Source organism: Rhinatrema bivittatum, chromosome 19 (assembly GCF_901001135.1).
Source record: "Rhinatrema bivittatum chromosome 19, aRhiBiv1.1, whole genome shotgun sequence".
In the NCBI taxonomy this organism is placed as follows: Eukaryota; Metazoa; Chordata; class Amphibia; order Gymnophiona; family Rhinatrematidae; genus Rhinatrema; species Rhinatrema bivittatum.
In genome coordinates this window covers 24459786-24477106 of record NC_042633.1, presented here as the reverse complement: position 1 = coordinate 24477106, position 17321 = coordinate 24459786, and the positions used below count along the sequence as shown (strand labels likewise).

At 46.4% G+C, this 17321-nt stretch overlaps 1 protein-coding gene across 1 annotated transcript in view; it reads left to right on the top strand.

The window, feature by feature from the left end:
- Window positions 1–15815: 15815 nt before the first annotated feature.
- The window catches only part of LOC115080987 (kinesin-like protein KIF18B), a 46747-nt gene continuing 45241 nt past the window's right edge, over window positions 15816–17321 (top strand). The window contains exon 1 of the mRNA XM_029585487.1: window positions 15816–15962. The gene's annotated coding sequence lies outside the window, so the exon portion shown is untranslated. The remainder of the gene's footprint in view (window positions 15963–17321) is intronic.

Here is a 17321-nt window from a genome sequence, read left to right as displayed (position 1 = left end):
GATTGGCCAATCTGGAAAAAAAAATAGAGCCAGTTGAGTTGGTAATTATACCTATACATAAACTTACACTCGGTTCCATGTCAGAAGGAACAAGCTGATTCAGTCCTGGTTTTTCCTATGGCATGCATGGACTTGTAGATCCCAATGTTCAAAAGCAGGACTACAAGTCCCAGTATGCAATAGGGAAAAACTACACAATCTAAAGAAGCCTTAAAGACAAACACAATGTCCATAATCATGGCAGAGCTGATGAAGTATTGTAAAGCACACATACTGAGAAATGACTGAGGGCCTCCAGCAAACTTGTAATGATTCAAACAACTTGCAAAATCCTTCACTTGTGATGTACACAAAAAAAAAAAAAAAAGTTGACCCAAAATCTCATCTTTAAAATGCATAAAATGGGGTTGAATTAGCAAATTTGAACCCAGTAAGCAGTAGGCTTCAAGCATAGCAAAATGTATGTAATGGCCCCCTGACCTGTTACCTTGGGGGAGGTGATTCTGTGTCCAGACCGAGCCTGGCAGGAGCCCCTCGGCAGCAGGCTCCATTACTCCTTGGATAGTCCCATAATCAAGGATAGTGAATAAAGACCCAAAAAGGCCATCCAGGCTGCTCAGTAAATTGCTTGGTTGGTATAACTGCGGCAGAAAAAGACGGAATGACCAGCATGTTTCAGGAGGTAGTAACTGCTGCTCTGAGCAGGTCCCTCCTAGGCCTCTGTTTAGGGTAGTGGCTACCACTCCTTGCCAGTTACCCCCAAGCCTTATGTTAAGGGGAGTGATATTTACAATCAGACAATGCTGCTTGAACATGCTTTGCTTTTGGTCTTGGTGTAGAAGCAGGTTCTCTCCTCCATTGCCTTCTGTTAAGGGTGGTAACTGCCGCTCCGTGCAGGTAAACCCCCCCCCCCCCCAGTGTCTTCTGTAAGGGTGCCCTCCTATTGGGGAAAAGGGTGTAATGGACGAGATTTCTTCCCCAGGGGGGGAAAAAACCCTAAAATAGATGGAACTGTAAACATGGCTAGCAGTATTTACAAGTTTTATTACATTACTCAATGATAATATGCTATTTGATCTCTGGTGGGATCTTAAGTAGTTGGCAGGAACAAAAGCATCACCAGCTATCGCCATTCAAAAAAAAGAATCTCTTGTGTTCCCTTTATTCTAGTAAAACCAGCCTCTGACTATTTCCCTTTCCCCTGTATTCCATGTCTCACCCCCGGGTAGGCTACAGTTACCGGCTTGATTATTGGCGTAACTGCTCACAAGTTTCAAATTTGTGCAAGGTCTACCCCTGCAGCTCTCTGCCTATTTAAAGTGCAAAACCTCAACAGCATGAAACATGGGAGCTCGCCTGACAGCCTCTGTTTCGGCACAAGGCGCTGCCTGCCTTGGTTTACACTCCAGAGGTCTGAAAGAACTCAAAAACTGAAATTGCAGATCTCTTACTAGTAACTTGTAACCTATCCAAACAATCATCCATTGTACCTGAAGACTGGAGGGTGCCCACTGTGACGCAGATCTTTATAAACCGGCGAGTCTGACTTCAGTGCTGGGAAAAAATCATAGAAACTATTCTAAAGATCAAAATCACAGAACATATAGATAGACCTGGTTCAACGGGCCACAGCCAGCATGGCTTTACTCAAGGCAAGTCTTGCCTCACCAAGCTGCTATTTTTTTTGAACAGGTTAATAAACAGGTGGATACAGGTGAGCCGGTGGATGCAGTGTATTTGGATTTTCAGAAAGTGTTTGACAAACTCCCCCACGAGAGACTCCTGAGAAAATGAAAAAGGCATGGGATAGGAGGCAATTGCCCAATATTTCAAAGCGTTGCGCGCTTAAAATCAAGGGGGAGGGGGGGGGGGTTATGCGCACAGCCGGGCCCTGCGCGCGCTGAGCACATTTTAGAAATGGCCCGGCCACGGGCATTACCCCCGGTACGCGCAGAAGTGCCAGGCCAACGAAGAGGGGCAGGTTAGGGGCCGACTGGGACAGCGGCCTTAATTAAGCCTTGTCTTGGGGAAGTGTGGGCCGGCGTGCCGAAGTTACCTCTCTGAAGCATCAGGTAAAAAAAATAATAAATTTGAGTAGCTACGTAGGGGTCAGGGAGGAAGGATAGGTAGGGGTATAGGAAAGTTCCCTCCCAGTCCACTCCTTAATGGAAGTGGACTGGGAGGGAACTGGGTAAAGGCCCGATCACGTTGCCAAGCGTAATTTACAAAATTCCTCCCCCCTCCCCTGCGTGCGCAAGAGGCCGCCCGCCTGCAAATGCACACGCAGGAATCGTATTTTAGAACATGCGCACGTTATAAAATAGCTGCGTCCATGTGCGCACGCCAGGAGCAGCGCGCACATGGACACCTGCGCAGGCCTTTGAAAATCGACCTCAATGTCTTGTTGTGGATTGCAAACTGGTTAAGACAGGAAACAGAGAGTAGGATTAAATGGTCAGTTTTCTCAGTGGGAAAAGGGTAAACAGTGGAGTGCCTCAGGGATCTGTACTTGGACCTACGCTTTTGAACATATTTATGAATAAACTGGGAAAGGTAACAACTAGTGAGGTGATCAGATTTGCAGATAACACAAAATTATTCCAAGTTGTTAAATCACAAGCAGATTGTGAGAAACTGCAGGAGGATCTTGGAAGACTGGGCAGATGAAATTTAATGTGGACAAGTGCAAGGTGATGCATATAGGGAAAAATAACCCTTGCTGTAGTTACACAATGTTAGGTTCCATATTAGGAGCTACCACCCAGGAAAAGAATCTGGGCATCATCGTAGACAATACTTTAAATCTTCAGCTCAGTGCACAGCAGCAGTTAAAAAAGTAAACAGAATGGTAGGAATTATTAGGAAAGGAGTGGAGAATAAAACGGAGAATGTCATGATATCTTAGAACTCCATGGTGAGACTGCACCTACAGTACTGTGTACAATTCTAGTCACCGTCTCTAAAAAAAAACCAAATATAGTTGAACTGGAAAAGGTACAGAGAAGGGCAATCAAAATGATAAGAGGGATGAAACAGCTTCCCTATGAAGAAAGCAAGTTTGCTTACTGTAAATGGTGTTTTCCATAGATAGCAGGATAAATTAGCCATGACATGTGGATGATGTCATCCAACAGCATTGAACGGACTTCTCTCCTAGCTAGTAGAACTTTTAGCTCTACTGAGCATGTGCGGGAGTTCCCAAGCAGGTATTGTCTTATGAGCCTCCTCAGTCGATATCAGAGTTAATCCTAGCTAGACATTCTCCAGGGATGGTATTTAGCATGGGTAATTCATCCTATCTACGGAAAACACTGTTTATATAAGCAAATTTGTTTTTTCTATCGATAAGCAGGGGAGTCCCAAGCTGAGGGTTGCAGTGGAGCTTTTATCGAGTAAGCAACCCAGACCACCATGGAGAGTAGTCTATTGCGAGAACAGGTTACGCAAAACTGCCTGTCCGTATTTATTATCAGTCCTTAAGGGATTGTCGAGATACTAATGGGATGTAAGGGAGTGAACTGATGACCAAGTTGCAGCTTTGCACATGTTTGAGAGGCACTTCTTGCAGATGAGCAATGGAAGAGGCCATAGCTCATACCTGCTGTGTTTTCACAGAATCTGCGATTTGTAAGCCTGCTGAAGTGTAGCATTGCCGATTACATTTCACTATCCAGTTAGACAATGTATATTTGGTGACTGCCATGCCAACTCTGTTAGGATCAGACGATGTGAGGATCGGCAAAGCTTAGCGATGAGGCACAATTCTTTCCTTGCAGTAGGCCAAAGCTCTTTTGCAATCTAAGGTATGAACGGTCTTCTCTTTCATACACATGTGGCCTTGGAAAGTAGGTAGGTAAAACAATTAGAGTATTTGATATAGAAAGCCGAGACAACCTTTGGAAAAAAACTTTGGGTGAGTGCAAAGTACCACTCAATTGTGAAAAGATTGCATGCATGGTGAACAGTGAATGAGCCTGGAGTTTGCTGACTCTAGCTGAGGTTCCTACTAAAAGAAATGCCACTTTCCATGTGAAGAACTTAAGAGAAACCACCTCTAAAGGCTTAAAAGGCAGCTTCATTAATTGAGAAAGGATAACCTTCAAGTCCTATGGAACAGGAGGTTTTTGTACCAGAGGTTTAATATGCCAAAAAACGTTTCATAAATTTCGATACCAGTGAATGAGCAGAGATGGAGGAGGAGGAGCAGCCTAGTGGTTAGAGCAGTGGGCTATAACCCAGGAAAACCAGCGTTCAAATCCTGTTGTCACTCCTTGTGACCTTGAGCATGTCACTTTATCCTGCAGTACAAAATTTGATTACAAGCCCTGTGCAGATAGGGAAATACACTTTAAAGTGCCGAAAAGCAGAATATAAATATTGTCTACCATAACATGGTAAGCCACTATGGTGCTGAGAAGTGCTCTCACAGAGGATGCTGTGAGGCCTGAGTCAGAAAGGAGGAGCCAAGTACTTTAGCAAATGCTTAGGTTGCAAGAGAACAGGTCCAAGGTGTCCTGTTGGCACCATGTGGAATATCTTTTCCATTTAAAAGCATGGTTCTTTCTAGTTGATAGGTTCCTAGCCATAAGAACAAGAGAACATGCCATACTGGGCCAGACCAAGGGTCCATCAAGCCCAGCATCCTGTTTCCAACAGTGGCCAATCCAGGCTACAAGAACCTGGCAAGTACCCAAAAACTAAGCAGATCCCATGCTACTGATGCAATTAATAGCAGTGGCTATTCCCTAAGTCAGCTTAATTAATAGCAGGTAATGGACTTCTCCTCCAAGAACTTATCCAATCCTTTAAACACAGCTACACTAACTGCACTAACCACATCTTCTGGCAACAAATTCCAGAGCTTAATTGTGCGTTGAGTGAAAAAGAACTTTCTCCGATTAGTTTTAAATGTGCCACATGCTAACTTCATGGAGTGCCCCCTAGTCTTTCTACTATCCGAAAGAGTAAATAACCAATTCACATCTACCCGTTCTAGACCTCTCATGATTTTATAGACCTTTATCATATCCCCCCTCAGCCGTCTCTTCTCCAAGCTGAAAAGTCCTAACCTCTTTAGTCTTTCCTCATAGGGGAGCTGTTCCATTCCCCTTATTTTGGTCGCCTAAGCATTTGCTAAAGTACTTGGCTCCTCCTTTCTGACTCAGGCCTCACAACATCCTCTGAGAGAGCACTTCTCAGCACCATAGTGGCTTACCATGTTATGGTAGACAATATTTATATTCTGTTTTTCGGCACTTTAAAGTCGCCAAAACCATCAGGTCCTCAATTTCTCTGGGCAAATAGAGATGAGTGATTACTGAAAGTTCAACATCCAAGTCATTAGGCTGAGGGATGGACGTTTCGGATGATAACAGCATTCCGTCATCTTTGAGTTAACAAGGGAAGGTCTGTTCCCAGATGTACGGGGGTGGGGGAACTGCTGGAAAGCTGTCTGAGATATGCAAACTACATCTGTCTGGGCTATGAGGATTAACTGAGCGCGGTCCTGCAGCAACTTCAGTACTGTTCTGGTGATCAGTGGAAAAGCGTACATGAGACTTGTGCCTCATTCAAGCAGGAACGCGTCCTGAGTCAACCTGAGTTTGCTGGGTAGAACTGAATAAAGTGTGTCTAGCTTCTTATTCTGTTCCAATGCGAATAGTTTAATTCACAGTAGGACCCCCCCCCACAAGTCAAATAGTTTGTCGGCTGCTGATTGTCACAGAAACCACTTGTGCAGACAAAACACTCTGCTGAGGCGATCCGCTAGCATGTTGGAGATCCTGGAAGATAGGTGGCTTGAAAGACAGCCCAATTCTTGGGTCACCCACTGCCAAATCTTTAAAGCTTCCTGGCAGAGTCCATGTTACAGGTTCAGACCATGCCCACTGGTATCCTGCCCGGGGACTCTGACCTGGGGGGCTTATCCCATATAATCACCCAATTACTGGGATTCGACCTGGGGGCTTGAACCCAGGAGCTAATTCCCAACGCAAAGAGCCACAAACTTGGATTCAGTACATCACGGTTCTAGGTAAGAGAGTACGTTTATTTAAGCAATAGGAGGATAGAAGAAATAAAATCAAATCAGATAGAAGAAGTAATGGTCGATAATAACAATTGCTCCGTAGACTTAAAAAGCTTACATTTCCAAAGGATCAGCCCTACCATCACATCCAGGGCTCTCTGTCTCCCTCTCTTTCTCACTGTCTCTCCTTATACACTACAAACGCTTGTGAGAACAGCCCCATTCCCTCCCTCTGAGTTCTTGTCAGTTTTCAGAAACAGCTGTGCGGCCCTCATTCTCACTCTCAGGCTTTAGTATAAGTTAATTGCTAGTTTTCTCATCATAGACTTAGGGGTAGATTTTTTTTAAAAATACACGTGCGCGTCCATGTGCGTGCACTACCCGGCGCGCGCACAAGGACGCAAGATTTTATAATATGCGCGCGCATGTCATAAAATCCATGGTAGTACGCACAAGGGGGGGGTGTAGAATTAAACAAATTCATGCAGCGACGAGATCGGGGCTCCCCCAGTTCCCTCCCAGTCCGCTCCAAATTAGGAGCGGACTGAAAGGGAACTTTCCTACCCCCTACCCTAACCTCCCCACCCTCTAAAACCCTCTTTTTTTTTTTTTTTTTACACCTCGCGCATGCCAGCAGCTGGCCGGCGCACGAGGCTTCGGGACAGTGAGGAATGGCGCTGACCCGGCCCGCCCCTCCCAGAACATGCCCCCGGGCCCACCCCTTGCAGGAAGGCCGGCACCTATGCGCGTACGGGCCTTTACGTGCATGGCCGGGCCTTTTTGAAAATAAGGCTCAACACGCGCAAGGGCCGGATTTTACGTGCGGGGGAGAGATTTAAAATCCGGCCGTTAGAGAAATAGCTAAATAAACAGACTCTTGCCTGTTCGTAAACGTTTCACAGTGCAAGACAGTAAACAGGAGTTCACTCAGACTTTGGCCTGTGGCCTTCAAACTAGTCAGTGTCTGGGTGAAAATGCTGAATCCATATGGCCTACCCTCTATATCCTCCAACAGTCCGTGACCCTGTGCCTCCCTGTTTGTTGACATAAAACATGGTAACCTGATACTCGGTTTGAATCAAGAGGCTTTTCCCCTGAGGAAGATTCAGGAAGGTTGAGCATATCTGAATTGCCCTTCGTTCCAGGAGATTTGTCTGAAAAGGCTTTCCTCAAGTGCCCTGGGGTTGAAGGGATCCTGTGTGAGAGTGTGGAGGTGTCCCTCACTAAGGTTACTTGATGAAGAAGAGTGAGAAGTGGAGCTCCTTCCTGAAGTATGTGGGAGTTTAAGCCCCAATGCAACGCCCATTTCATATCCCTGCAAACTTGTTCTGTGGTTGGTAATGAGTGAGTTAAGCGGATCCCATTGACAGCACAGACCCCACTGCGGGCAACAAAGGCGAGTTAGAGGGACTCCATAAATAGCTGCTGCCACATGACCTCAAGTAATGAGCATTGCTCTGCCTGTGGAGCGCTGAGCAGTCAGCAGTTTGTGAATGAGCGATCTCATGGCTCTCGCTTGTTCTGATGGGAGAAATACTCTCTCCTGTAAGGAGTCCATCCACTCTCTGATGGATGGGGTGTTCTGTCGACACTAGATTTGACTTCTCGAACTTCACCAGAAAACCCAAATCCTGTAGAAGGTACATGATCTTGTGCAGGCAGAAACAGAGCTTGCTGTGACTAGCCCGTCGTCCAGGTACGAGAAGACCCGAATCCCTTGGCGACGCAGATGTGTCGTCACCACTGCGAGGCATTTGGTAAAGACTCTCGGAGCCGCTGCCAGGCCAAAAGGAAGTACTTTATATTAATAATGGAAAGACTCCACCCTGAAGCGAAGGTAGTGCCAGTGGGAGGGATGGATGGGTCTGTGATTGAGAGCAGACATCCATTCGCCCTTCGTGCTGAGGGAATTCATTTTGAATTTCTCTGAGCAGATGTTTATGCAGGTATCTCAAATCCAGTATGGGCCTCAACCCTCCTGATTTCTTGGGGCTGAGTAGATATTGGGAGAAGACGCCGTGTCCATATTGGACTGCAGGAACTGGTTCTAGGGCTCATTGTTGAAGAAGTGACTCATTTTCCTCTGGAATTGCAATCAAGTGAGCCGGATCTGGATTGATAGTTGAGCAGTGAGGAAGGGATGGTGGCTGGGAGAAATTTATTTATTTAAGGCTTTTATATACCAATGTTCCTGTACTAGTACATATCACGTCGGTTTACATAGAACCAAAGTTGGAAATTACATCAAACAAGATGATACAGATAACAGGGCTATCAGAAATGCAAAGGTATCAAGAAGGTATGCAAAGGTATTACAGAAATGCAAAGGTATCCAGATTCCGCAATTTTGAGTTATCTGGTGCCATGCATCCAAGAAGGCCTGGATTCTGCCGCCCCCCCACCAGAATGGAGGACTGCTGACTGTTCGTAGGAATCTAAAAGTGGATCCAGGTTTAGGCTGAGCTTGTTGTATTGTCTTAGGCTGATGATGCTCTCACTGTCTAGGTCTAGCCAGAAGTGGTTGCTATTGTTGGGGCAGAAGGGACAGCAGGTTGTACTGTTGAAAAGGTCAGAAATGGCTTCTCTGAAAGTACGGCCTTCTGTAAGCCTAGAAGGAGCGTCTCAAAGAAGAGGATTGTTTGGGACCTGCTGAAAGGGATTGGGCGGCTTCATTCTGTTCTTTTATTTGAGTGACCGTTTCTCTGAGCTTTTCTCCATAAAGGTTGTCCGCTAAAGTCTTGTGAATATCATCTCAGATGCTACTAACTCTAAGCCATGCCATATGCTGAGCTCCAATTAAAAGAGAAAAAGAGGTACATGAAACAGAATCAAACGAGTCATAGACACAATGAATAAGATGTCGTATGCATTCTTCCACCTTCTGCAGGTTGTAAAAAAAGGCTTTATTTTTTGAATGCAGTCATGTAGATATTGCACCGTATAAAATTGGTGAATGGAGATTTGAGTGGTAAGCATGGAGCTCTGAAATACTCTTTCCAAAATTGTCTAGCAACCTATGATCTTTACCTGGAGGCGCATTTGAATAAATTGTCTTCACCTTTTTCACGGTAGATTCAATGACTACAGAGTGATGAGGCAACTGGAGGACTCCAAACCCTAGTGATTTTTTAACTGTATACTTTCGATCTCGCTTCCTAGCTATAGATAGCAATGCCAGAAATGGGGTTTCCCCCATTCTCATCTGTAACAGGTTCAGAATGTGGTAGACTGGAAGAGCCGCTGGCTCTACTGCTACTACTATGTAACATTTCTATAGCGTGACAAGTATTTGAAAGAGCAAAGACTTCTGACCTGGGGACTTTTATCTTTGCACACATTGATGCCAAGTATTGCTCCCTTTTTTCAATAATGTATGGTCAGGAGGATCCAGAAGTGGGGCAGAAGGTATTCCTGTAGGACCTTCTTCTGAACTTAATGGTGTTGGTTCACTAACCCAGGTCCCCAGTAATGAAGGTGGTGAACTGGAAGGGAAATGACCTGGTCTACCATCTCTGACAGACTTGACTCCACTGTAATGGAGTTAGACGATGAAGAACCTTGTAGCAAAGGTTCCGATTGTGTATTCATCCTCATCGGTGAAACTGGTACTCTGGTCTGTGAGATTGCAGTAGCAATATTAGAGGAGAGATAGTTCCTTCTGTTTCCTTATTCAAAAAAGGTAAAGGAACCTCTCACCATATCTGGTTGAGTGATTGACTTGTACTCTGACCTGGTGTGGGAAGTGGAACATCCTCTTCGAAGACAAGAAGCGATGCTTACTCTTCAATGGGAGCTCTATTGGAAGCGAGAGGTACTATGGAACATACCAGGTCCAGAGTCCCTAATCAGAAACCCTCTACCAATAACCTAGAATGAGTGAGGGCTTTTGAAATTGGAGGTTGCAGAGACAACAAATTTCCCTCTTCAATGATCCAGAGCAACTGGCATATAGCTGTGCAAGCAGCAGGACGACTCCAGTCCAGGGCTCATTGAATCAATTGTGACACTGCAGAAGACTTGCACTGTGACGACATTGAATGCTTTGACGATCTCGAGCAAGATTGCTTCCAGTGTGTCAAGGGGCCTTCTTTGAACTGCGTTGACGAAGTTGGCACTGAGCAGGAATGCTTCGACGGTGCATGCATCGACTGCGCGGGCATTGCTTGCCTTAAAGGGACACTGACACGGTGCATCGATTCATGTATTGGTGGAACCGGTGCATCGAGATGCACTGAAGGAGCACAGGCCCCGTGTCGTGAGGGCGTTGATGCATCAAGTGTACAGATACATCGCACATCGAGTGCATCAATGCGCTGAATATCAGGTGCACCGATGTGCCTTGTCCCAACGGTTCCAATGCACCGCACTTGGAGGACTGATGCTTCTTTGGGGCAGGCTTCAACGGCCCCAGAGAGTGATGCCATTTCTTCCTCTACTTCGAGCGGTTTGCACTACTTGACCCCAAGGCTTTAGTCTGAAGCCGTGAAGGATTTCTCGAGGAGCTCCTGCTCAGCTCCTTTCCCAGCGAGACAGAGGATGCTCCACTGTGGGATTAGGATCTACTGCATTCCCAAAGAAATTTACACAGCTCCTCAGGCCCACATGCCCTGGAAGAGTGAGATTGCAGGGATGTTTTTCCCTCCGGCATAGCAGTTTGCCTGGGTGTGATCCAAACTGAGGCAATGATAGCACGACTTGTGCCAATCTGTGAGGGACGTTACCTCGCCCACAAAGGCAGTTCTTGAATCCGCTCACTGTAGGTTTCTTTTTGCCAGACATGTTGAGGAAGCAAAGTGTCCTGTTTTGCCTTTTTTTTTTTTATAGCACTGAAAAGTGCTGCTGTAGCTTCTGCCAAGTAGCACAGTAACTGAAAAGGTTAAAACTAAAGAAAAGAATATAAAATTATATAGTTTTAACGATTTTAGAGAAAAAGATATGGAGAGACTGAATATATATATATCCATGCTTGTGCTCGGGCAAAAAATGACTGAGGAAGCTCATGAAGCAATGCCCTTGCGGGAACTCCCACACATGCTCAGTAGAGCTTTTAGCTCTACTAACAAGAGACGAGTCAGATTGGTGCCACCAGATGACATCATCCACATCTCCAGGGTCTGTGCAACCCACTGTGCAGGCCATGCACTTGCACAGGGCTGCGGCCTGCGGGGGGCAGCGGCCTCAGGGCCGTGACAGAGTTGAGTGAGCTGCTGGTGCCACAAAGGAGGAGGAGCCAAAGGCCGCAGTGGCGAAGAAGAGGGAGTTGCAGGGCCACATGGCAGTTCCTGACCCACCACTCAGCGGCGGCGGTGGGCTGCGCGGCAAAGAAGAGGAGGAGTCCTAGTGCCGTGCAGTGAAGAAGAGAAGCCCTAGGGCCACGTGGCAGTTCACCACCACCGCATGGCAAAGCAGGCGCCAAGGAAGGGAAAGTGTCATTCCGGGAGAGCTGCAGACTGAAGCGCGACCCTGTAAGAGGTCTTTATGCCTCCCGTTAACATGGACGGGTTGGTGGTCGTGTTTTTAATCTCCTTGGTCATGTTCCTGGGCTGCTTTCTTCTAGGCTTGATTCCCCTTGCCGTTAAACTCTCGGAGGTAATTTTCTACCTGGAGCTCTTCCCAAAGTTTCCACCCCTGCTTTAGAAATAAACCTTGGGCACATTTTTTGGGTGTAATGAGGTGTCCTGAGAGACGAGATCTGCCTCCTGCCAAGTTCAATAGTGGTGATGCTCAAGGCTTGAAGCCTGCAGCCCACAGTGCTAATTCAGCACTTTATTTTGGTTTATGTTTGGAGCTTATGAGAGGTGCACATAGGATGCAGAATTCTCTGGTCTAACTTCCTACATTAACATCCTCCAGGGCCGGATTTAAGATTATGGTGTCCATAGGCAGAGGATCAAGAGAGAGGGGGCTCACCTCCAGAAGTCAGAAAGCAGAAGGGGGACTCCATTTTTCAGCACCTTTAAAATCCGGTGCCATAGGCACATGCCTATTACGTATGCTGAAATCCAGCCTTGCTAGTTAGACAAAATATCTTGCAAAAATGACAGGACTTGATTGTGGAGGAGGGGGAAGTCGCTTTCGCTTTCTCTCCTGCAAATCGCCACTGCCAGGGAGGACAGTCAGTATAGCTTGGCGTGGCTGCAGCTGCCCAGTCTTAGCTGGAGGGCATATTTTATGGGGTGGGCGTGCTGTGAGTGTGGAAGAGGAAGGTGGTCTGGTGAGAGGCCAAGCCTGGTGCTGGTGTCGCCCCTTCCAGACACTGTTTCCAGTGCACCCTGGCCTTCCACTCTGAGAGCCAGCACCCCCGAGTGCAGGTCCCACTTATCTGACTTAACAGAGCCAAGATTCGTTTGACCAATAGAAAGGCTCCTAGAGTGGGATGGTCTGATTTTTATAACGTAGGAGGGTAGCAAATCACCATTTTACACATGTTTCTTTGTTGATATGTTTGTTAGAAAACGTTATTCCAGATGGTTTTCTAAAACGGAGGAGGAAAGCTTTTTTTCCAAGCAGCAAAATTTGAGCTGCAGAAAGGGGCAGTGTGGTTGCTCAGTTGCTTGGCTACAGCTGGAAGGCAGATTGCTGGGCAAGACTTTGATGTCAGGAAAATAAGAAATCTCCTTGTTCCCAATATGCATTCATGTCTCCAGCTCTGACCAATAGGAAGCCTCCTATTACATGACGGCTGCAACAAAACATTATAAACAGAGAGAAGCGTGTGTTCTCTTATGTACACAGATGTCCGGTCCACCACACATAGGTGAAGGTATTTACACTAAAAAGGCTGTTTTCATTTTATTTCATCTTCAGCAACATAATTCTTGAAAAATAACCCTTCACCTCAGGTGTACATTTAAAACCTTGCTAATGGTCTTATTTCAATAGCCCTCTCTTATGCGGTCTCCTTATTTCGCCAGTTTTCAAATTGCTTTGTACTTAGCCCTGTTTAGTAAGAAGTAATCTTCTCTTATGCTGATCGCTCCTGTTAGTGAAATTGGAGCCGTCAGCCCGACACTGGCAGTGTTTCGACCTTGCCGTCTTCCTCAGGGACTAAGAGAGCTATATCAAATATTAACAATTGTACTTATTCACAAGCCTTTCAATTCCCAGACTATTTCTCCCTTGTGGTCATGAACTAGGTAAAAACTTACATTTTCGCTATCTTTATCAGCCTTCCTCACCACCATGAAGCCAGCAGACAACTGGCGTGAGGGGTTGTGCGCTATTTAAATCTTAGTGGGAGCAATAACCTACGTCCACTCCTAAGCGGGGCTATCAACAGACGGCTCTTGATTCCTCAGTTCTCTATCAAGTCCTCCCTGCACTTTTTTTTGCATAGCAGCTTCCTGCCTGCTTAGCTAATGTGGTTCTCTTTCAGGTTCTTATCCAGGTTTCTGTCCACTAACCATTCCTAAGGCTATCAACAGACGGCTCTTGATTCCTCAGTTCTCTATCAAGTCCTCCCTGCACTTTTTTTTTTTTTTTTGCATGGCAGCTTCCTACCTTCTTAGCTAATGGTGTTCTCTTTCAGGTTCTTGACCACTAACCATTCCTAAGGCTATCAACAGATGGCTCTTGATTCCTCAGTTCTCTATCAAGTCCTCACTGCACCTTCTTTTTTTTTTTGGCATAGCAACTTCCTACCTGCTTAGCTAATGTGGTTCTCTTTCAGGTTCATATCCAGGTTTCTGTCCACTAACCAATAACCTATGTCCATTCCTAAGCAAGGCTGCCAACCAGTTAACCCACTTGTTAAATTTTGGTGTAATCCCAAAAGTGATAAATGCCTGGTTTCCATATGTTACATCTGGGGAGGATAACCATAGCATATTTTTGAATGACCTCACCCCAGGTGACTTTTTGGCAGAATAACATTTCAAAACTGGCCATATTAGCATGTATAACTTTTGCTCTGACAGAGAAGTCCTCAGTATAGGATGGGGTGTGGGGAAAGTATTGGAGCTGGCGAAATTCTACTGTAAAATACAAAAAAAAATGTATAATTTGAGGAGGCATATGTTACATGCTTGTGTCTGCTGTTTTGAAGTATTTTATTGGTGTGTGAGAAATTTAAAACAAATTGTTTATGAGTTTTTGATTAGTGGCTCTTCCATTCACCAGCTGTTTTGAAATATTCTTTTTATTAGTATGTTTATACTATTATGATTAATGTATTTATTATATTTCTTGATTTTAATGTTTAATGTCTGAGGATTGGGGGGTTTCTGTTTTTCCATTGTTGCACTGAACAGAGTCTGGCTTGTTGCGGTTTCCTATTCAGTTTTTGCCTGCATGTTTCTATTTCTATTTTATGGCTTCTTTTACCTGTATTTGATGAGGGTCTGCCTGTGTTCTGCATGGGTGACCGAGGAGGGGAGATTCTGCTAGTGTGTAGGAATCTATAGCAGCTTGGTTTCTTCTATTTTCCTAATAGGAGGTGTATTGGTATTTTAGGGCCTGGTGTAGGGTTGTTACTGTTTTAAGTGCTGGCGGTTAGTGCTGTTTTTGGTGCGGGAGGTTAATTATATTGTAATAGTAATTTACTCATTGCTTTCTGAGGGTCAAACCCATACCTAATGTGCATTACAGTAGCCCTAATATCATATGGGTTCCAAGTGTTTTGTTTTGGATGTTCTGGTTGGCACCAAAGACGTGCATGCAAACACATATGATGTATTTTTTTTTTACCTCAGAAGACTGCCCTTTGAATATTCTTTTTCATGCAAAATCTATTATAAATGCATAATGTTTAACCGTGTATGTGGAGAGAGCTGGAGCCTGGGGGGCAAGGGTATAAGATTTGCCTAGGGCACCTACTACTCTTGTACCAGCAATGGGTTCCGGGTGAGGGGGTGAAGACCCGGAGGGTAGAGGGGTGACCGTTTTTAAAAATTCGGTTGCTGGAAGAAGCTGGGCTTTTTTTTTGGCAGGCCCGAGACAGAGAATGAATGAAGTGCGGTGGGGGAATGGGGAGGCAGCACAAGAATTGTTCGCACAGGGCAGCAAAAAAGGTAGCACCGGCCCTGCATATGTCATGGCTAATTTAGCTTGCTTATAGGTGGAAAAAGGCTAAAGGGGTTAGGGCTGTTGAGCTTGGAGAAGAGACAGCTGAGGGGGAATAGGATAGAGGTCCGCAAAAATCAGGAGTGGAATAGAACGGGTAAATGTGAATCCATTATTTACTGTTTCAAAAACGTTAGTAAGTAGAATATTGAAAACAAATCAGAGAAAATTCTTTTTCCCTCAATTAAGCTTCGGAGTTCAATGCCAGAGGATGTGGTAGTGGCAGTTAGCGTATCTGGGTTTGAAAAAGGTTTGGACAAGTTCCTGAAGGAAAAGTCCATTAACCATTATTAAGGTGGAGTTGCAGCTATCCATGACTTATTCTTGGGATAAGCAGCTTCGGATCCATCTACCCCCTGGGATCCCGCCAGGGACTTGTGACCTGGCTTAGCCACTGTTGGAAACAGGATACTGGGCTTGATGGACCCTTGGTCTGACTCAGTATGGCAAGTCTTATATCCTCCTTATGTCAAATAGTTGGTATCCTTCCAACATTGGAGACCTTGGCAGGGACACTGCTGCCTTAACACGTTAGATGGGAGAATCTGGTTCAGATGGCAGCAACCCTGCAGAGGTCCCTGTTGTTGGGATGGGTCTATGGCGCAGATATTGAGTATATGAAAGGCAGGCTGAGACAACGGCTGTTGGGTGAGATGCCCTTTTTTTCAGAAGATGTGGAGCCGAGTGGCAAGCCTAGGAGTCATAAGGGTGGTAACAAAGACCTATGAGGTATTGCTAGTGCAAGGACCGAGGTCACGGCTAATTTCACGCTCCTTTCTAAGCCTTCTGGGATCTGTAGTCCTGCAGCTGGTATCGACAAGAGAAAGATGAAGCTCACTACCTTGGAGATGGAGATATTGGCACCTCCCCCCAGGTAAACCCGAACGGGTTGATCTAGTCCTGGCTTTGCCCCCGCTGCATGCAGGAGTTGGGAATGCTGATGTTTTTACGGGATATTAGCCTGTTTTATTGAGCTGGGGTGAAAAGGCTACCCGACATGAATCTCTTGTGCTCGTCAGGTGCCTGTGTACACTGATCCAGTCTGCTGAGAGAGCAGAGTTAAATTTAAGATGTAAACGTAGCCTGGATTCCAAGGGAGTAGAGCTTGTGGCCTCATAGCAGGGTACAGGCAGCAGCGAGAGAGGCACAGCAGCAGGCCAGACCCTGCTGCACAGTGAACCCCTCCCTCCTCCAGGCTTCCTACCCCAGGGGCATCCTCTGTCCATCCCTCAGTGGCGGGCAGCAGATCCACTGGAGGCACCTGCTAGCCTCTGCCATAGTCTGTATTTTCCTTTGAAGAAATGGTGCATAATCTTCTTCAGCTGTAGCGGGGAGACAGTGCCAAAGTTTCCAGAGGAAATATGCAAGACAAACCACACTGCATCTGATTCTCTCCCTAACCTATGTTACTCCATTCCTCTAAACTGGGCCCTATGTCTACCTGCAGAAAACCCGGTCCCTGTTTGTGTTCCTCCCTCACCTGCAGTGATTCCCCTGCCCCAGTATAATGTGTCCCTCCCTCGCCTGCAGTGATTCCCCTGCCCCTGTATAATGTGTCCCTCCCTCGCCTGCAGTGATTCCCCTGCCCCTGTATAATGTGCCCCTCCCTCACCTGCAGTGATTCCCCTGCCCCTGTATAATGTGTCCCTCCCTCACCTGCAGCGATTCCCCTGCCCCTGTATAATGTGCCCCTCCCTCACCTGCAGCGATTCCCCTGCCCCTGTATAATGTGCCCCTCCCTCACCTGCAGCGATTCCCCTGCCCCTGTATAATGTGTCCCTCCCTCACCTGCAGCGATTCCCCTGCCCCTGTATAATGTGCCCCTCCCTCACCTGCAGCGATTCCCCTGCCCCTGTATAATGTGCCCCTCCCTCACCTGCAGCGATCCCCAGTCCCTGTATAATGTGCCCCTCCCTCACCTGCAGCGATCCCCAGTCCCTGTATAATGTGCCCCTCCCTCACCTGCAGCGATCCCCAGTCCCTGTATAATGTGCCCCTCCCTCACCTGCAGCGATCCCCAGTCCCTGTATAATGTGTCCCTCCCTCACCTGCAGCGATCCCCAGTCCCTGTATAATGTGCCCCTCCCTCACCTGCAGTGATCCCCAGTCCCTGTATAATGTGCCCCTCCCTCACCTGCAGTGATTCCCCTGCCCCTGTATAATGTGTCCCTCCCTCACCTGCAGTGATCCCCAGTCCCTGTATAATGTGCCCCTCCCTCACCTGCAGTGATTC